The following is a 22296-nucleotide window of genomic DNA, read 5'->3' on the forward strand; positions in this document are numbered from 1 at the left end:
GACCAGACCATTCTTTGTCATGGTGGGCTGTTGCATCCCCGGGCTCTACCCTCTAGAAGCCACTAGCATCTGTCCCCCAGTTGTGACAACCAAAAATGTCTCCAGACACTCACAGATGTCCCCTGGGAGGCAAAACTTCCCAGAGGCAGGGGCGGAAGGGAATCAACCGACTTAAGACCACTGAGCTCATGACATGCCTGTTCTGAGGGAATTCTCTGTGGAGAGTGTTGAAGGGTTGGAGTTTCTGGCCAGACTGATATGGGGCCAAGCAGGGGTGGTGTGGGGCCCAAAAGGACAGAGACAGAAGAGATCGTGAGAACATAAGCCCCAGGAATTCACAGATATGGCGGGTCAGGCTTTGAAGTGTTTCAGGCTGGGTTCTCCAGGCCAGGGAGTTTGCCCACGGTTTGCATTACACAGTCAGCCCCACATGGAGTCATCCCTTCTTTAATCTGCTGGAGTCTGAGCTACGGATGACAGAACTTCCTCCGTGTTCCCGGCACATGGCAGCCAGTCTTCCTTAGTTTCCAGCTTTAAGGCAGGTGGTTCGTGTTTCTTCAGTGGGAATCTGGGAGAGGCTGGACATTACCCCACCTGGGCGTTGTCCTGCTAGCCAAGTCTCTATGGCCATTTTGAGTTTCCTCCATTAGGCAGAGACACCACGAGCCTTTAGGTTGGCGGAAGTGCTATGTGTCTCACACAGGAAGGTGGGCATTGCTGACTGGCATGGCAGATATTTCAGGCAAAGGCAGAGCAAAAGTTTAGGTGCTTCCTTCACTATAGAGGTGTCCCAAAAGCTTGTATGGTCAATCGCTCTTTTTTATTTTATTTATTTGCCTAGGCGGATCAATACTTAGCTCCTGGAGGCTTCCATTTCCCATGTGAGCACTTGGACTACTTTATGCTTCATGGTGCCCATGAAAATCCTTAGGATTTTCTTAAAATTCCTTCCCTTTCTCCTCCTCTGCCAGATTCCCATTCTCTACCCGAATCCTAAATGCATAATGGTAGTTTACCTGATATTTGAAGTCAAATGAGCAAATGCATGTTAGGGCTTGGATCAGAATGGTGAGGACATGGAAACCGCGACTCCACGATTCATTGAGTGATTCGTAGGTGTCCTCCCTCAAATACAAGAATTGCTCTAACAGCAAAATCCCGTTTTAAAGATTAAGAAACTGAAGTTCAGAAAGGTTAAGTAACTTTCGTGTTGTTTCTCTCCGAGGGACTCAATAATCTGACTACAAACCCTTTCTCTTTATGATATTGTAAAATGATGTGAAGTGTAGGTTCAGGTCCTACATACATTTATGGAAGGGGAGTTTGCTTCTAAAAACAGGATTGTTAGGGGCGCCTGGGTGGCTCAGTCAACTGAGCTTCCCACTCTTGATTTCGGCTTGGGTCATGATCTCGGGGTCTTGGGATCGAGCCCCACATGGAGTCTGCTTGAGATTCTCTCCCTCTGCTCCTCCCTCCTGCTCTCTCTCTTTCTAAAATAAATGAATAATCTTTAAAAAAGGGGGGGGGTTGTTATTTTCAAAATTCTACCCTTTAGATAGATCTCTAAAGGTGGAGTTGGGGTCAAAGGTAATGAACACATTTTCGCAGCTCACAGTACATATTGCCAGAGTCCCTTCTTTTGGAATGTTTGCCACTTGGAGAGGTGAAAATATACTATGTTTTCATTTTATTGTGCATTCTTTTTTCTTTTAAGATTTCATTTATTTATTTGACAGACAGAGAACACAGAGATCATAGGCAGAGAGGCAGGCGGGTGGGGGAGGGGGGAAGCAGGCTCCCTGCTGAGCAGAGAGCCCTATACAGGGCTTGATCCAGGACCCTGGGATCATGACCTGAGCGGAAGGCAGAGGCTTTAACCCACTGAGCCACCCAGGCGCCTCTATTGTGCATACTTTCGTTACCTCCAAGGTTGAACATTCTTTAACTTTTATTAGGTGTGTGCACTTCTGTTGGTGTCCTTTGCCTGTTTTTCTGGTGTGCTTTTTCTTAATATTTTGTAAAGTCTGCTTGTAAAAGAAAGCTATTAACCCTTTATGATAGTGTCAAAATATTTTTGCCAGTTTATCATTTGCCTTTTTATTGTTTAGTGTTTCTTTAGATACAGAAGAATTTTCTTTTATTTTGTGGAAAAATCTCTTTCTTTTTCAGAACAATTTCTTCCATTGATGTGGTACTTAGAAAGTGTTCAGTTGTGACATTTTCTTCTGCGTTTAAAAGGCTTCATGTTTGGGGCACCTGGATGGCTCAGCAGGTTAAAGCCTCTGCCTTGGGCTCAGGTCATGATCTCAAGGTCCTGGGATTGAGCCCGCATAGGGCTCTCTGCTCAGCAGGGAGCCTGCTTCCTCCTCTCTCTCGGCCTACTTGTGATCTCTGAATAAATAAATAAAATCTTTAAAAAAAAAAAGGCTTCATGTTTTACTTTTATGCTAATCCATCTGTAATGTATTTTAATATATCAGATGAGGCTGTAACTTCAATCTCTTACAAATAACCAATTTCTCTACCACTTTTTGAACAATTCATATCTTCCTCCATTAGTTCCTTATGATCTATTAAATACAGAAATGTCCTGGGGTCTCTTTAAGGTTAAGTGTTCTGTTCTGTCTATCCATTTATCAATTCTTATGCCCAGAGCATAACATTTGAAAGCAACTTTCTGATCTCCTTTAACATTTAAGGCTCCTTTCTCTTCCCATTATCTTTTCCCCAGATTTCCTTAGCTCTATTGGCATGTTAATTCCAAAAGAAGTTTAATGTGTTATGCCATTTGTTTTAAGAGAAGCAAAATATGGGCGCCTGGGTGGCTCAGTGGGTTAAGCCTCTGCCTTCAGCTCAGGTCATGATCTCAGGGTCCTGGGATCCAGCCCCGCATCGGGCTCTCTGCTCAGTGGAGAGCCTGCTTCCCCCTCTCTCTCTGCCTGCCACTCTGCCTACTTGTGATTTCTCTGTGTGTCAAATAAATAAATAAAATCTTAAAAAAGAGAGAGAGAGAGAGAGAAGCAAAATCCCATTGTTTCCATGGAGGCTGGTTAGTTTTCACTACCTGGAGTTCTCCCAGCCTGCCTCTGGGGCTTTTAGGCGGCCCTGCCCCTGTCTTTGCCCAGAATGCCCCTCTCTTCCCACCCCACCTCATCACCTGGGTAATTCTGGCCACTGTTCATCCTTCTGTCTCCCATCCTCCTTTCCCTGTGGTCACCCCCTCCAAACTGTGAGCCTCTTAGGAGCAGAGGCAGAATCTTGTTCTAATCCTCTGCCCTGCAGTCCAACTTCCAGCAAAAGGGCTGAACAAAAGAGAAGGTTTAAAATGAGGTGGATGTGGGAGGCTAGCTTCACCCTTGATCTTGAGCAGACACTAAGGTGCCTTTCTGAACTCAGAACGCCCCCAGGCCACTTCCTAATCTCCAGTCACTTGAAAAGCCTTCCATCAAATCCATGCCTTGCTCTCACCTCCCGCAGAACTGCTGTAACACAGCCCACGTGAAGGGATATTATGAGATGGTTTCTGTGAAGGACCCAAGTCGAGGGCTTATGGAACTGAATCTTAATTCAGACAGCACGAAGTGTGAACAAACATTACCATGCTTTATTGCTCCAAATCTGTTGCTAAATTCCTTGTTTCTGTACGAGTCAGAAGCCCAATAAACAACTTCTGCAAGGTTCCAACAAGCACTTTGTCATCGCGGAGATTCTGAATGATCCATAGTCTTTCTGCCGATCCCAACCCCAACCCCAGGAATATACTTTCCGTCTAAAACATTAAACCTGAAAGTCCATCCATACCTCTTAGGGTCATCGGAGGCATTTAAGAAAAGAAGAGATGCTTGAAGTCATATCCGGAGCGGAAACAGGCAGCCATAAGATCAAATAATTGCAACAGAATCTGTGTGGGGAGCATGAACACTGAGGGAGGGGGCTGTATGCTTATTTGTATATCTATCTTCATGTCGCTTCCAATTTCAAGGATGGAGGGAGGGGCTTACTCTCAAAATGGAGTGACTGTCTCGTTGGGAACAAGTTGGACTGGAAATAGAAAGGGGGCCATATTCCTCTCCAGTGACGTTCTCCACCAAAGATGGTTAATTTGTCCTGGATAAACAATCATCACCCCTTCTGAATCTGCACTTCTACCCCGTGTTAGCAAATAAGTGGTAGGATAGTCCCTTGAATGTGCGTGGGTGTGTTGAGTGTTCAAATCTGTACCAAGATTTTATGAACAGGCTACTCTATGCTCTGGTCCTATATATAGGCCAAGGAGCGGGGCCCCGCCTGAGCGGGAGGATGGAGAACGCTGCTTGCATTTATCACCCAGTACCACACGCCCACACCCAACTGTCACAGAGCCTGAAATTCCTACCATTAGAGTTGCTACTTTTGGTCGAGGCAGAGGGCTTCAAGAAAACCCTTGCTCAAATATAAATATAACAGTCAAGAACGCTTCCGTGACACTCCGTTGCAAGCAGCATCCTATTTCTTTATTTTTCTATTGCAAATAAAAAAGGGCTGGGTGGTTTTAGAAGAAGAGACTAGGGAACTGGGATTCGTAACTTGAGAGTGGTGAAAGCTGGCAGACATCACGTCCACTGAGTGATGAAGGCTGACATGATCAGTGATGTCATGTGGGTGTCATGGACCCTCTGATGACAGGAGGTGATGAGAAGAACACTTCACCCTTGTGGGACTTTTTCCCCAGATCCCACAACCCCAGTCCAAGCATGAGAAAAATATCTGACAAACTCAGTTTGGGAGACATTCTACAGGATAGTTGGCCACTACTCCTTAGGACGGTCAAGGTCATGAAAAACTAGGAAAGACGGAAACGCTGTCATAGCCTGGAGGAGACTGGAGAGGCTGATTAAATGCTCTGTGGCCCCTTTGATTGGATCCTGGAACAGAAAGAGGGCATTAGTGGAAAAACTGGAGACATTCAAATAAAGTTGGGGGTTTAGTTGGTATAACCAATCAATGGACCAGAGCAGTTCAAACCTGTGCTGTTCCAGGATCAACTGTACTTGTGGGTGTGGTCCCCAGCCATCTGCCCGGGGCTGCAGTTCCATCCCAAGTGAGCCTCGCTAGCTGCATGAGTCCAGGCCAACCGGTCTGGGTGCTGGCAGGCAGTTAATGCCCTGTGCACCCCTCCTTGCATGCCAGGCTCAGTAGTGGGGGTCACTTGCCTGGTCTGTTAGAGTCACGCACAGCAGTACCTGATCATTCTCTGGCCTCCATGTGACCAGCCCTGGTGGTCCAAAGTGTCACCATTCATCAGGTAGTACCTGCAGACTGGGTTGGGTCTTCACTATTTCCAGATCTCCCCTCCTTCCCTCCAACCAGCCTTGGAGCTCCACCCCTTACCACCCTCTCCCCCTTCCCTTCAACCCAGGGAGCCCTCCTTACCCCAGCTGGGTTGAGTCCTGTCTCCTAGATGATGCTAGGAGATAGCCAACTAGGATGGCTCCCCTGAGACAGAAGTCCAGATATCCAGAACGCAGAATCTAGTCCCTCTGTTGGGAGAAGGGAAAAAAAAATACCTCTCACTCTTTCCGATGAGCTTACAGCTGAGAAAAAGAGGCATAGTTCATTCTCAAGCTGGTGATTCTGCTCCATTAGATGTTCAGTATATGGCCTTGAACTCATAAATGGAGGGTGACACATGACACAGTAATGGGAAGAAGTGGCACCAGGTCCCGTACTGCCTTCCACCCCTAAGAGGGAGATGGAGAACAAAAAGACAGATAAGTCCTCTCCATAAATGGTCAGTCAGGAGCACTTGCCAGGATGTCAGTGGGACTAGCCAACAGGAAGTACCATGGGTTCTTTACTAGCTTGGACTACTCCAAAGTGGGACCACTCAGCATAGAAATAAGACTCGCTGTTCCGGAAGAGAACCTTGAAATGTACGTGAGAATTGTCTCCCTCGATATGAGTCTACACTAGACCGCCCTGTGAGGCTTCTTGTCCCTCCTTTGGAGCTATGCATGAGCTCGCTCTAAGGGTCAGATAGTCACAGAATCCAGAGTGCCTGTCATGCTCATGACAGAACTGAGAAAAAGGAGACCCAGCCTCGAGGATTCAGAGATCATGGGGTCTGGACCACCCCAGGTGCTATTCCAGACAGAACATCGCCAACCTGAGCAAAAGCAACCAGGGTGCATTAGGGCAGATAGTTCTAGAGCATGAACCCCCTTCCACTGGACAAGGTTGGGTTTCCCAAAAGAGATTGGGGCTGGGGAAGATTTGCATAGCATCTCTGGAGAAGGAGGAACAACCCGAAAACCAGAGGAGCTGGTTAGGATTTGGGGGCATGCTGCTTAGGGTGGTGGACACTGCAATCAGGTCATAGATGATTCAGAAGTTGGTCTGGTCTGAGGGGTCACAGTGCAAGCAACAATCCCTTTGCTCAGGGAAAAGGCAGTAGAACAACCCCCTAGGAACAGCTCAAGGATTGATTTTGGGGATTGTTGTTGACTGCATAGCCTCCAGGCTTCATTGTCTAGCCTTCCTGGGATTCTAGAAGTATCTAACACACTTGGATAAATTCCCTTCTGCTCTAAGGGGCCAGACTTGGCCTCTGTTACTTGCCATTAAGAACCCTGACTGACACATGTTAACTCCTTTCATCCCAGATTTACGTAGATAAATCACCAGAAAACGATTCCTTTGAGCCTAGAAACAGTAAACGAAAGGGATGTTTAGCAAAAAGAGACCTAAAATGCGTTTTTGTTTCCTCCTTCTGCAACGCGTATTAAATAAGACCATCTTACATTACTTCAGAGCCTCAGAGACTCCAAAACCACTAGCAAGCACATGAAGGTTTGTGAGTTCATTATAACACCATTTGCTAAGTTTGGCCTGTGGTTTTCCTCTCATAATGAAATGTGAAGAATGGGGGAGGTGAGCTCTGTCGTGTGTTGCTGCTAATGTTTTTAACCAAGGATCGGAGGTTGTTTGATATTTTTGGCTTCATAATGCCCATGTCAAGGCCCATTTTGGACATAAAGCAAGGTTGGAGTCCAAAGAAAAAGTGTTTCTGGGCTACAAAATACTCTGTTGGTCCAAAGTAAAATGTTAAATTCCGGAGGTCCCTCTTCTTCCCATTCTTTGGAGTTGGCTTTTTCCATGCAGCAAGCTGTACTTTCCCGTGGTTCTCTTGTTTTTCCTTCCCGCCTTGGTGCCAAAGGCCAGTCTCTGCCTCAGTTTATCACCAGGTTTTGTTCTGTGCTCTGGACTTCCTATTCCTTCCTGGCACTCTGGCACTTCAGAAAGGGGACTGGGCACCAGAAAGAAATCAAGGTGTTGCCACTCAGCTCTCGAACACCCAAGGAGGATGCAGTTCCATTTCCCATCTTGCCCACACCCCATCACATGAAACTGAAGCCAACAGACAAGGGGTTCCCATGGCTGACAGAGCAGACTTGGGTATTATGCTCCTCATTCAGTTGTTTTTTTTTTTTAAAGATTTTATTTATTTATTTGACAGAGAGAGATCACAAGTAGGCAGAGAGGCAGGCAGAGAGAGAGGAGGAAGCAGGCTCCCCGCGGAGCAGAGAACCCGATGCGGGGCTCGATCCCAGGACCCTGAGATCATGACCTGAGCCGAAGGCAGCGGCTTAATCCACTGAGCCACCCAGGCGTCCCTCCTCATTCAGTTTTGAAGTTTCAAAATTTGAGAGAGAGAGAGAGAGAGAGAGATCAAGGGTGGTGACAGTATTATTTTACCCTCTGTGGACAAAGGGCATTCTTCAGCACAGGCTAGGAACCCCACCAGTAACAAATACCAATGCTACTTTCTTTATGCAAGGACAGGTGCAAAGTTTTCTGGTCTCTGTGCACTCGTGTGTGTGTGTGTGCATGCATGTTGTGTGTGTATGTGTGTGGTGTGCTTCTCATTGAACTCAGGTTTGCCTCACTGTATCAGATGTTCAGCCTCTGAAACTGACAGCATCTGCTTTTTTTTTTTTTTTTCCAGACTCCGTGTAGCCTGTGTGGCCCCAGGCTCAAACCCAGGATGACCTCCTATGTCTTCTGAACCTTCAGATCCTGAACAGCCGTCTGTGACTGCGGAAGGAAGAGTCAGGGGGAAGTTGTTGAAGGCAAGAGATATTTTCAGCGAAGCTCCCCAGAAACTACATAGGAAGACAAATTAGGGAGTCTTCTCCTGCTTAACGAAATTTCCTATAAAATTCATCGGGCCAACTTGCTATTTTGCACAATCTGTAGATAATGGATTATACTGACCCCATACCCAATGGAGTAAATGATTATGTAAAAAGGGGGTTGTTAGGGTGGCCCTAATCCAATATGATGGGTGTCCTTAAAAGTAGAGGACATTAGGACACAGCGAGCAAGGAAGACATCAGGCATGTGCTCACAGAGACAGCAATGGGAGGGCCCAGCAAGAAGACGGCCATCTGCAAGGCAAGGAGAGAGACCTCACAAAAGAAACAGACCTACTGGCACCTTGATCTTGGACTTTAGCATCCAAGACTGTGAGCAAATAAATTGTCATTTAACCGCCCACCCAGTCTGCAGCATTTTGTTAATGGCAGCACGAGCAAACGAAGACAGACTCAACGTGGTGAAAACCCAGTCAAGAAGCAGGGTGAACTTTAGTCCACATGCCCCAATGTGAAAATCCTCTAACAAATAAAATGATTTACTTAAGAGGAAAACCCCCCTGCTTCAGAGCTGCTAATGTGTAATGGGCTCTGATTTACTTACTCTTTCTTCTTTGTCGAATTGCCCGAGTGGTTACACATGCACACAGAAACGAAGAATGTTCCTTTCATTTCCGGGTGCCTTTTGGTTCCATTCGTATTTATAGCAAAACGTTCCTTTGATCCTAGGCAGCACTGGAAAATGATTCAGGGTGCCCTGTAGCCACTCTCTATTCGCCCCAGAGGAAAGCTAAAACGTCCCTCCTTATCTGCCTTGATTTACCCAATATTCACATTTCCTATTTGAGACACACACAAAGAATGATATTCTGAGAAAAACTCGACTTCTTCAGGTGGACCAAATTCCAATTAAAACAGACCCTGGACTGGGACTCACCGCCTTCAAGGGTAACTGAAGGGCATCCCTCCCACTGCTCAGGCAGGGAGCCACCTTGTTACTTCTCTTCTTAATGCTCTCCCTGCCTCCCTCTTACCCTCTGAGAGCCTGGAGCACCCTCTGTCGCTTTGCATTCGGAAACGGAAGTGAGATCTGGGTAGGAGCAATGTTTGTTTTGCTTGACAAGCTCATTTCCCCTTTCCTCCCTGCCTCGGGAGGGGACACTCACTGGGTTCCCACTGGGCCTGACCTCTGGGGACACTTCTTAAAGCAGAGGGAACAAGAGCCCCTCGGTCATGAAGACAGGTTTGCAACTGGTGGCCCAGGAGCCAAGGTCTATTCTGGGCAGAACACGTCTCCTGCAGAAAGGACTAGAATTTGTCACTGCTGGGGGGCGAGGGAGACAGGAGGAAGCTCGATGGCTTTCCAGCAGGCAGAGATCAGGCACTACCTGGTTAAAATAGGAACTGCTGGAAGTGGTGGTGTCATAACCCATGTGTGCGGCCACAGCCAGGCGGTCGGGGGCGGGGGGGGAATCACATTCTGGTTCTCCATCTCCACTCTGGCTACTCGTGGGCCTCCATGATGATTTTGTACCATGCGCAGTTCTAGAACCCAAACCTGAGTGTTTTGAGAATGTGGGTTTCTGTTCACTAGTGTACGTGCCACGTGCTAGCTGGGTTTATCAAAAATACGCCTTGGTGTCTTCTTTGGGATCATCTTGGTAGTTTTCAGGATGATTACTGGGTCTTTGTCAATACATGCCCAATTGGCAAAGATTCCAATCATGCCCATAAAGGCTAACCTCAAACCTGTGAGCTTCAGGCCGAGTGAAGTCAGCAGCCCACACAGACTGTGACATGGGGGCTCTCCCGGCTCTTCCAGCAGCCAGTTTAAGTCTGTGGGTCCCCAAGCACCAGGAAATGAGGTGTGGAGACACGGAGTGGGGGTGAGTGTCCATTTTCTAAAAAAAACCCCACAGAAGGGTACACTACCCCTTTCCAAGGCAGCACAACTGAGTCCTTAATGGGAAAAACCATATTTTTCACTCACCATTGAAAGCAAGTTTGCAAATTTCTGAGTAAGCCCCAATATTATTCTCAAAGCTTCAGATATGCACCTAGCCACAAAAGCGAATGTTATATACATGAAATGGCAATGGCTCCTTGAGAAAATTTGCCCCACTAACAAGCGAGAAACCAGCCAGCACGGGAAAGACTGAAATGAGTATGACTTTCTTTACAGGGAGGAAAGCATGGAGCAGAGCAGGCTTCCAGGGGCGGGAAGAAGCGTGGTCAGCATCCGAGTGGGCTGCAAGGGGCTCCAGCCAGAGGTAGACACTGGCTCCGAGTGCAGCCACGGGGAGCTGGGGCTCTAGAAGAGGAAAGGAGGCAGGGCAATGTTCCAGCTGCCGGGAATCTGCAAGTGACAACCTGGGAGGGGACAAGGACTTGCAGCCGGACCAGAATGAAGTAGGCTCCTAGGGGGAGCTGTTCCTAGCTCACTCTCCACTTCATGGCACCTTTTCAAAGCAGGGCCTGGACACCTGGTCACAGAGATGGGAGGCTCAGAGAGGATGGTATGGCTGTTCCCCTACCTTTTAGCTCTCCAGCCTGCACTCTCCGCCCATGCTGCCCTTGAGTGGGCTGCGTTTCCAGGAACCCCTGATGGGAAGCAGAAGGAACCCAGGACCCAGCTTCTGGCTTACCAGGGCAGAGGGGTTCTTTAAGGAAGGAAATGAGTATTCGACATGTTGGCTAGTTGAATTTAAATTTAAAATAATAATAATAATAATAAAGAAGGAAGTGTGTATGGACTTCACTTGGAAGCCCCTGAATTTAATCTGTCCTTTATTGGAAAGCTGAATTTTCTCTCCCACTTTCTCCCCAAAGCCAAGAAGCAGATCCTTTGCTGGGAATCTCCACTTGCAGAGGGAGCAAATGGCCACTGAGGCAATCACATGCAGATGGGGCTGGATGGACAGAAAATGGTTTGCCAGCCTCTCAGCTAACATCAGAGGGTAGTGGCTGGTCAGTAAGAGAACATGTCTGTGTCCAACAAAGGCCTTGGACAGATCTGAAACACACTGAGGCCTTTGGACAGAGATGGGAGGAAGGGGGTCCAGTGGGAGAACATATTATTTGCCACCTCTGAACCCAACTCCCTGTCACCTCAAGAAGGTGTCCTTTGAGACTGTGAAGGCCTGATCATGTCTCTCTACATGAATCCTTTTCAGGCCACATGCTCCAATCTCCAGTCAACATCTGCCATGTGGAAAGAGAGGGGGAAGACTTGATTCTTAAGCCAAGGGCCTCAACTAGCTCTCTTTGGTTTCCCTCCATAAATTAGAACAATTAATCAGGTGGTTACAAATAATAGAGGGAAAGTATTGTTCCTATTAGCAAATTATATCGAATATAATAAAATTCCAAATCATAAAGCAAATCTTGCTGGATTTCTGCTTCATGTGGTGGTGACCTGACATTACAGCAGCTCTTTTTCCAGAAGGATAGTTCCTTTCTGCTTATACGGGCTGCTTGATCAAACCCATCCTGAACTCTCTCCAGATAGAGTACAGCAGAGCTAGACCTCAGGAATAAAATGAATGCATTCCAGCTCAGACTCAGGACATTATCTTTTAAAAAATGAAAATAAGACCAATTGATTAAATCTCTCAAGTTTAGTCCAAACTAGCCTCCCAAATTTTGGAGCACTAGAAACATTGCTCAATATCCCAAAAGAATGATTTCTGAGGTTAAAAAGTTAAGATTTGTTTAGAAATAGAGTGGGGGGTGGGGCTTAAGAAGTAGATCTGCCCAATGTCAGGAGGAAAGATGGTGTCCCAGTGTGTTGGGCTCATCCTTGTTAAGAAGTGTCCGGCAACGTGCCTAAAAGAATGTTGCCCGTTCTTCCAAACTTGAAAATAAAGTTTTCAAAAATTGGAAAGCTTTTGATATTTTCGGTTTTGGGATTTGGGCCACAGTAGAATTACAATCCTGATCTGTTAGGTGATGATAGGGCCTGCCATCCAAAGTCACAGACTCTTCTGGAGGCTGAGTATGTGGAAGGGCAAGGACTAAAAGTCCATGTTACAGGAAGGTCCCGTCAGGATCCCGCAGACAGGCCACCCACCCAGCTATGAGAAGGAAAGGGGGATGCACCAAAGTCCTCTGAGATGATTAGCTGGTTTCATAACATTCCTCTGCCACCTAGTGGCGTTTAGAGCACAGAACTTTCTAGGAGCTTCTATGAGGACTAATCTGCAAGGCTTTGATGAATTATCTTTATTTTTACCTAAGCAACTTCAGAAAATACCTCGTGAGGCTCATCAGAGACAAGATCAATAAGAATGGACTCTGGGCCTGTGCTGGTGTGTTGGGTGATGAGCGAAAACTACTTTGCCAAGGATTCTGTGCCAGATATCTTGTAGCAGGTAACAGCTTGTTCTTACCTGATAACATGATCCATAGCACAAAGACGATACATGTGCGCACACACACACACACACACACACATACACACAATCCTTGTCATCTTTATCACTAGAGGCAAGGACTTCTACAAGAACTCTGTGACTATGCCTTTATGATTTGTACTACTTTGGGAATTCTTTTCTAAGGATAAGGCCAAGTCTTTAATTACATCATGCCATTTGCATGATTGCAGCCTTTCGCCTACTGCCTATGACCTTGCAAAGTTCCCAAGCTTGGAAGAGCCATGTTCAATGCCGGCGTCCTGAATTCCCTATGTTACAACAGCTAACATAATAATGTTACAACATTTATTCAGTGCTCACACTCGGGGTCGGTGCATGGAGCACCCTGTGCTCATGTGAATTTCACGACAATCTCTCTGTCATCATCATCTTCCATATGAGGAAACTGAGGCAATTAGATCAAGCAGTTAGATCAAGCAATCCAACCCAGGCGGTCTGATTCCAGAATGTACACTCTACCCATTTCACCACAGCTTCCTTCAAGTTCATATCAGATCTCTGTTGTTAGAGTTTTTGATAGCACAAAACTTCTCTTCTTTCATTTTTCATGTTGATCAGTTTGTCCAAGTGTGTCCCTCCCCACAAATACAAGCTCTTGCACCAGCAGGATGCCAGCTCTATCCCAGGAGACGGCTGTCCTATTTGCATTGCGTATCACATGATGTCAAGAACTTCCGGGCACAAAATCGGTGGCCTGGGAATAAACGACACACGGAAAGACCTGTTGCACATTTCTGAAAAGCAGCTCTGGCTTAAGATTTCCCAGAACCATTCCAGGCAAAGAACTTGTCAGTGGGAAATGGTGTGAGGAACTGAAAACAAGCCCAGATCTGAAGACGAACACTGAGCCCCTTGTATGTAAGCGAACGAATTAGGAATTAGAAGAAATCCATTCTTCTGACAAAACTAGAAAACAAAACAAAACAAATCAACATCAAAACTCAAAGTAAAATGTGACGGCATAAAGATAATACTTCAATTTAAACATTTTCATGTGCTCATAGGATTTTTTTTAACGATTTGATATAAACAAAATGATTCAGTTTTGTGCTTTTCCATTTTTTTTTTAAAGATTTATTTATTTGACAGATAGAGATTACAAGCCACTTGAGGTTTTGATGCTAAGTGTCACTAATTCTGTTAGATGTTCTTGTCATCTCGGGGTGCTCCTTAAATCGTCTGAAATTCATTTGTATTTAGAGAAAGTAATGAGAATGGTCAAAATGAATAACATGAAGGGGAACATACTCCAGAAAAACTTGTACTTCCGTCATCTGAGGTTGTGTAAAGGTTTTTCATTTTCCCCCCATTTTCCTCTTTAACGATTAGGTATCAGACAGTAATTGGTCGCATTCATGTGATTAATCTATAGATCTCTCTACTTGAATATATTTTGTACTTTCTATGCATCACTTACAACAGATATTTGATCCATGTCCATTAATTCGGTTAGAATATGAAATGTTGATGTGTCAGCAACTGTACTTGGCCTTGAAATCTTGGGTCTATCTGGGCAATATTTTTATTTTACAATATGGAATGAAATTTAGAAATGATAAACCATACTTCTGTCCTACCCAGTGAACGTTAAAGCCCAGAGAGCTTTTATAAAATGGGTGCGGGCAAATCAATCAACCAAAGCAGTCAACTCAAGAATCTTGTGTGTGTCATCGGATTCTTAGCAGAATATCCGCCAAGGGAGGAAACAAAAAATTTTCAGATATAAAAATATATTTATAAGTAGAATATATAACTTAAAAAATATAACTTGAAGCAGCCCTAAGACAGTGTGGTTTTCTACTATGTATTAAAATGTGATGACAAGGTGTGCCTGGTGGCTCAGTGGTTTAAAGCCTCTGCCTTCAGCTCAGGTCATAATCCCAGGGTCCTGGGATCAAGCCCTGCATCGGGCTCTCTGCTCACCAGGGAGCCTGCTTCCCTTCCTCTCTCTCTGCCTGCCTCTCTGCCTGCTTGTGATGTCTGTCTGTCAAATAAATAAATAAAATCTTTAAAAAAATAAATAAAATAAAATAAAATGTGGTGGGGCACCTGGATGGCTCAGCGGGTTAAAGCCTCTGCCTTCAGCTCAGGTCATGATCCCAGAGTCCTGGATTCGAGCCCCGCATCGGGCTCTCTGCTTGGCTGGGAGCCTGCTTCCTTCTCTCTCTCTCTGCCTGCCTCTCTGCCTACTTATAATCCCTATCTGTCAAATAAATAAATCTTTAAAAAAAGAAAAATAAATAAATAATAAAACGTGGTGATAAAACTCTGTTTCCCTTCAGTTAAAATGTGGTCAATTATCAAAAGGCAGTCCACTACCAGGACAGGTCTTTTTCTTTGTGGAAGCCAGCTTCAACTTCCATATCCTTCTAGCTAAGAAACTGACAAGGAGTGGAAAGCTTTCCTAGAGACTCTAACACATGCAAGAAACACATGCCATTTTTGTATATTATAATAATCTAGATGTGGTTTTCTTTTTCAGTCACCTGTAGAGTAAATTGTACCTTAGGCTACACAACTTGATCTGAACTACCCAGAGAAAATGTGACCAGTACAGAGATTTATTGCGATCTTGTTTATGGGCCTGTGTTCCTTTTTCCTTGGCATTGTGCAGTTGGTCTTCTAACTGCTTAGACAAGTAGTAGCTAAGAGAACACTGAATAATTTATAATTCACTCACTTGCTCGACAAGTGGTGGTGGTGTGTTCTTTTCTGTTTCCTCAGTGTGCTGGGACGGAGGATCATGTTGAGGAGGCGGTTTGGGGTCTTGGCTGAGAGCATGCACTCCAGCAGGGGCCTGGGTGCAAATTCTGACTCTGCTGCTGGTTAGCTCCGTGACCTCGAGCACATCGCTTAAACTTACTCAGCTTGATCATCTCTAAAATAGGGGTTTTTTTGGCGTGAACGAAATAAGTTAACAAACACAAGTTATCTAAAACAGTAACTGATTTAGGAGTAGCATCTGCTATTTTCATGAATATAGCCATGAATTAGCACGTTGGAGGGGAGGCAATTGGCTCTGCCCTTGCGTAAACCCTCCGAAAACATAGGTAAGTGTGAAATTGTTCCTAGTCCGTGGTCGGGGGTGTTCGGTTGCTAGTGTTGTCATATTTATTGATTTTATTAAAACTGACCTGTTCAGGGCACCTGGGTGGCTCAGTCGACAGGTGTCGGACTCCTGATTTCAGCTCAGGTGGTGATCTCCAGGTTGTGAGATCCAGCCCTGTGTCTAGCTGGCGTTGGGGCCTGCTTGGGATTCTCTCTCTCCTTCTCCCTCTGTCCCCTTCCAACCTCTCTCACATGTGCTCTCTATATAAAAATAAACAAACAAAAAACTAAAATTGACCTGTTCAAGGCCACGATCAATATCTCCGAAGCTCTGATCTCACAGGAGCCTTCCAGGGTAGCGCAGGAGCTCTGGGCTCTATAAGGCACCCGTGGAATCGGCTCGTTTGATCTGCCTGATCCATGTCTTCTCAACGTGCCGAGTTCGGTCGGACTCCAGTCTAGGTCATTTCTTGTAGACGTCACCCTTGCTAAGCACAAAGATTTCCCGCAACACATTTCCGTTTGGCTCACATGCTTCCTAGGTTTACCCGGACTCTGGTCCTTTCCCTTGTGGTCCTTAAAATAGTGGTGGGGTGGAAGGATGCTCTGGAGCAGGTTGTCAGTGACCGGATTTCCTAATGGGGCCCTGTTCTGCCTTTCACGGTTCCCTAGGTCCCCGCAGTCTAGACCCAAGTCACTTTAGTGTCGTCTTGTGTGTTACCTTATTCACATTCTATCCTTTGTCCTCATCCCTACTCCCCTGTCCAGTGCCACTGAGACTGCGGAAAACACAGAGCATGACAGCTCATGGCTCCCCGGCACGCCGTCTCCGTAGCTGAAAGCAACCCAAGCCAGCACTCCGTTTGACATCAGGTGACTAAGAAAAAAACCAATTCCTCTCTTTGGGGTAAAAATATTTTGAAATAATTCCTCAACTTGTTTTGAAATTACCCTTAGCCTGAATGTATTGCTTCATGCTCGTGTTTTAATCTTCACTAAAAATGTCCACTGTTGGTGTTCCCAGTATCTAGAACAGTGCCAGGTGCATTTGACAAATATCTGTTGAATGAATTGAAGTGCAGTGGGCACGATTATGTCAGGTTGGAAATATGAGGTTGTTTGAAAAGAGATGAAAAATGACATCAAGGATCCCCTGATACGAAGAGCATTCGCTGAACTCGAGCCACAGAGTTTACTCATTCACTCATACGTGTATTCATTTAATAAACACATACGGTACTTACTTCTGTCCTGCTCTTGCTGTGTCTCTGTCAAATAAATAAATAAGATCTTAAAAAAAAAAAAACAAAAACTATGAGGAGCGCCTGGGTGGCTCAGTGGGTTAAGCCTCTGCCTTCAGCTCAGGTCATGATCTCAGGGTCCTGGCATCCAGCCCCATGTGTCAGGCTCCCTGCTCAGCCTGGAGTCTCCCTTTCTGCCCCTCCCCCCAACTCGTACTCACTGCCTCAAATAAATAAAATCTTTAAAAAAAACTAAGCCTGTGCAAAATAAATGTTTGCTAGGATGTAGAGCAAGTGGGACTCTTATGCATAGCTAGTGGGTGTACAAATGGTACAACCACACTGGGAAAGTTGGGTAGTTTCTACTAAAAATAGGCATGTGTGTATCTTGTGAATCAATTATTCTAGTGCCCGGCATATGTGCACTAAATATACATCCGTTTGCTTTGCCACAGACGTGTACAAGCTTATCATTGCAGCTTTGTTCCTAGGAGCCCCAGACTGGAAACTTCCCCAAAGTTCATCAATATTAGACTGGATACATTGTGACATACCCTCACAATGAAATACTATACAGCAAAGGGAATAAATGACCTAGACCAACATCCAACAACACCGATAATCCTTTAAATAGGATGTTGACTCAGAATACCTCCTACAGGAGCGCCTCCGTATTAAGTCCCGAAAAGTGAGGTAAAGGAAATCGATGCTATTAGAAGTTAGGACTGTCATCCTTCCAGGATGGCTAATCACTGGGGTATGAGGAGGGATTTGGGGTGAATCAGTCCTGATCCAATCAGGGCAAAGCAAACACTAGGTGTTGATTTACACAACTGTGTTTGGTTTCTAGCAATTTATCAAGTGGCATACTTAGGCTGCGAGCACTTTTCTCAAAGTATCATTACTAAACCACAAGAAAAGAGATTTCTGTTCTTATTGTTAATATGATGATTAGTCAATGTACTAATATGGACGGGACCCCAACCGGTGGCCTTCCACTGAAGCAACTTTTTCGGCACACTCAGTTCTCAGTTATTGTGCGTGGCATTCAAGGCCGTTCACAGACCTTCCTAAGGACCCTTCCATGCCTGTGGGTCTTACCATTGCTGGATAAATGTTTAGCATGACAAAGGTTGGCAATGCAAAACAGACTCCATCTTTCTGCGCCAAGCACATGATCCAGATCAGTTCTAGCGAAACAGAACCACGAGCTATTCCTTCTATACATTTTGTTACCATCTCTGAGACACCTAGTGTGCCCGGGCAAAAAGGCATGGTGCTTCCTCCACCCGGATTCTCTAGCTTTCCTCCCAGATGCCGCGACCTATCCACGAAGGCCCTTCTCGAACGATGCTGTCCCTTCCAGCATGAAGCTGGCGCACCAGCCTCTGTGTGGTCTCAGATGCTTGTCTCTTGCCACCTCCTTCCAAGTACGGTATTTACACTCCCATGGAGCTTTGCCCGAGAATAATGGTACTGGATGTATTGTTAGATGACAGAAGGAGAAGCAGTGCTATCTTCGCTCTGTTAAACATTAAGTTTCTGAGTATCAAAGGTCAACCTCTCGCCATTGGGCTTTTTCAGGAGGTTGTAAGTTGTACTTCGCTCTTACCTTCAGGCCTGGAGAGAGAAGCAACACAGTAGTTTCGGCCAGAGTTCAATGCAAAGAATTATTACCTGTGGTGAAAGAGCAATTAAAGAAAATTCTAGGCGGTACACTGGGTCTGAGGGAGAGTAACTGAGGAAGCACAACCCTGGGTGGGGTTCAGACCTCGCTGGGGAAGATGTGGTTCAGCCCACCGGCTAGCAGAGACGCTCAGTGGTTTGGCCCACCTGGAGCGGATCTGCAGCCCTGAGCCAGCAGCTCTGGACAAGCGACTGTGTGCAGCCATGCCGGGCTTCAGTTTCCATGTGGAGGCCACGGAAAGGTTAGCACCAAGTGCTGCAAGATTGCAGAGGGATGGTTGGAGCCGTCTCCACTGGGCGTCCTCCCAAGTCTGAAACCCAGCCCCTGCCCAAAACTTCCAGAAGCCTCTTTCTCCTCTAACGTGCCTCCATCGTCCCCTCCTGAGGAAGCTTGTCACCATGCTCAGTCAGAAGGACAAAAGGGTAAAGGGATTTTCTCAGGTATTGAATGCATTGGGATCGGAGAGGCAATGAATAATAATAAAGAATCCACACGTCTTCCACCTCAGACTTCCTGAATGCGTTTGGTTCCAAGGGTGTACTGAAGCAGGAGGGGTGTGCGGATTAAATTCCCCCGGGCTGAGGCACCATCAGGGCAGCAGTGCCTGGAACAGCAAGGAAGAGGCTTACTGACAGGTGACCTCGGGTAAATCACATTCCACCCGCGGGCCTCTTCCCTGATTTTTGTAGGAGGGGCTGCATGGGGTGGGTGGTTTGCCACCCAGGCTATAGCGAGCTGAGAAAAACAAAGACAGTGTGTTTCAAAGAGCTACACTCATTTAATTTAAAAGTTTGAACTTTTCAACCACTTTTTTTTAACTGATAAAACGTCTTGTCTTTTATGGCATTATGCTGGTAAGTGCTCATGATTTTTGATCCTCACTTAGCAAAAAGCCAACATGGTCAGAATTTTGTTTTGGAAATTTTACTAGTCCATGGAACCTGAAAGTCTGGTCAGTCTAGAACTGGATATTCTGTCTTGAAGCCCTCTTTCTTCTCTAGAATCTGTGCTTCTGAAAGGCCTGCCCGTTTTTCCTGCTCATTGCCTACATGTAAAGAAAGCAGAAGAAAGTGGAAAGGGGTTCCCTTCATCAGCAACAAATTCGGATCCATCCCAGGTTATTAGCACGGTCCCTGCACAACAAGGACTGATGAATACATGCAGCAATTCATATTTTACAGATATTTTGTAAACTGTAAGGCAACCGTGAAAACATTTTAAAATGAGGCATAACTCAGAAGCCAACTGCAGAGATATAATTGCATCATAAAACACTTCAGTTAATCCAAAGGCAGGCAGAACATCTAGGAAAGGATGAAAAGAAATGACTTTGCCTGTGTCTTGCTGAGCGTCACGGCCTAGTCTTAGTGTCGCCAAACAGCCTGAGTTATATCAAAACACAGATCATTTGCTTTGGGAGTATTTGAGCTAGCTTGGCTGCTTTGAAAGCACCACGAAACCTCAACAAGAGTGACTTCTGGGGGCGCCTGGATGGCTCAGTCGGTTCAGCGTCTGCCTTGGCTCAGGTCATGATCCCGGGGGCCTGGGATCCAGTTGAAGGTCAGACTCAATGGCCAGTGGGGGGTCTGCTGAAGTTTTTCTCTCTCCCCCCCTGCTTCTCCCGCCCCCCATCCCCTGCCAATGCACCTTCTCTCTCTCACACACACAAAAATAAAATCTTAAAAAAATGATGAAATAAAATCCATCAGTGGTTTTTGCACTTGACATCTTGGGCTTTGGGCGCACGAGGTCCCAGTATCGGCTAGGTCAAACACTGTGCAACTGGATCACCCGGTTTCTCAGGAGGCGCCGGGGGGCTGCAGCACAGGCAAGGTCATCCCAGCACAGAGCCCGGCCGCGGGGCTTCTGCCTCAGCCGTGTTTGAAAGTTGGTGCCTTGGAGCTTAGAAGACACTGAACCTCATATAAGTAAAAGTAAAGAAAAAGGGTAAACATTTCTGTCAAGACTGAAAGCCCCTTTTACCCATAAATTTTGAATAAAGTATTCCTTATTGAAAGTAGGGTATTTATTTATATTTTGAGAGAGCAAGCACGTGTGAGCGGGGAGGCACAGAGGGAGACCGAGAATCCCAAGCCGGCTCCACACCCCGTGCACAGCCCCACATGGCGCTTGATCTCACGACCCAAGCCAAAAATCGAGTCAGATGCTTTCCCAGCTTAGTCATCCAGGCACCCCTAAAATAAGATTTCTAAGACAAAGTGAGTTCTGAATCCCAATCAGGATGCCGGAAACAGTCTCTCTGGCCTGCTTGTCCCACAGGGTCTCCCTCCAACCTGGTCCCAAATTCACATAGTTAACAATACACAAAACCCAGCAGCACGCTCCACTGGCACAGGCTCCTGGGGACCTGGTTTTTGGGGAGATGGGATCTAAGGGGGCTCTGGTGGAAGAATAGACACTGAGAGTGTTTCTCCCATGGGGAGGGCAGAACAGCTCAAACCTGCAGCAAGGGCAGCCAGCGTGATGGGCATTTGCAAGTGTCTCACCTAGTTAGAGCTCAAAGAAGAGCCCAAGAAAGAACAGGTCGTGTGGCCAGTTTAACTGGTATTTCCTTGGACCAGCAAAGTGGGAGGGTGCTAAAAACATAGACACACACACTACTTCTGCCCTTGGGCCTTTATTAAAGACAAAGACCATATAGTGAAATGCTGTGGAAAACCACTTTTGTATTTAATATATTCCCCAAGTTAATGCAACTAGCAGTCAACTATCAGTAACTTTATTTAACTATCGGTTTTTTATTTCAGTGGATCCTAAATGGAAAATTGAACTATTTCTGCAATGTGTTAATGGCAGAGAGTTCTCTCCGGAGTATAACATCCTATCCCTCATCCGGAAGTGCAGCTAGGGGCTGAGAGTCTATCTGGCAAACAGCATGGCCTTTGGGCAATCGAAAAAGAAAAGAAGACTGAGAATTCCTCAGAAATAGCATACTTTTTAAATCCATGCTTAAAAAAAAAAAAAAGAATCAAGTCTCTTACATATAGTGTAGGAATTAACGTTGCATCTCTACAGAGGCAGGAACATCAAGCCTGGTCACATTGTTCTCAAAGAGAATCATTAAAACCCATATTGGCCCTCATCAGCCACAGGCATCCTCTTAAGCTTCTGGTCTTAAAGAAGTATGTACTCCTTCTACATTCACTGGAGCAGAGTTTTTAAGAAAAACAAACAGACATGGATGCAAATTCAGTGGAATGGTCTTTCTAATCTCATGCCTGAGGGTCCTACTGACCAGTTACGAACTACAAACCAAAACAAAAAAATTAAAAAAAATCACCACAGCCAGTATCTCTTTCCCTCACTCACTCTCTTCCTGCATGCATTCCCTTCCTTGCAGACAAATCCGTAGGCTACCGGGAAGCAGACTCTTGAGGACCTCACAGAAGTTTCCCCTATTCTATTATTTCTACCCTAATTCCAAGGTTCCTATTTTAGGAGATCCTTTCCAGTAGTGAAGTCATGAAGGTATGTGGCATAATTTAAGTGTACCCGAACTGTGAGAGAAACAGAAAACACAGCGTGGTGTGAAATATCTACACACGTTAACTTCATGAAATTAATGCCATTCTGATATCTTTTTATTGAACATATTAGATCTTTATTATTATGGCTAGATAATTTGGGCAAGTGAGTACATAGGTTTGTGGAACACGTGAATTTATCACTGGCTTATCAAGTTCAATGGGAAATTTTCACACGGGCATGTGAAAATGTCTATGTGAAAACAGGCT

Source organism: Meles meles, chromosome 13 (genome assembly GCF_922984935.1).
Source record: "Meles meles chromosome 13, mMelMel3.1 paternal haplotype, whole genome shotgun sequence".
In the NCBI taxonomy this organism is placed as follows: Eukaryota; Metazoa; Chordata; class Mammalia; order Carnivora; family Mustelidae; genus Meles; species Meles meles.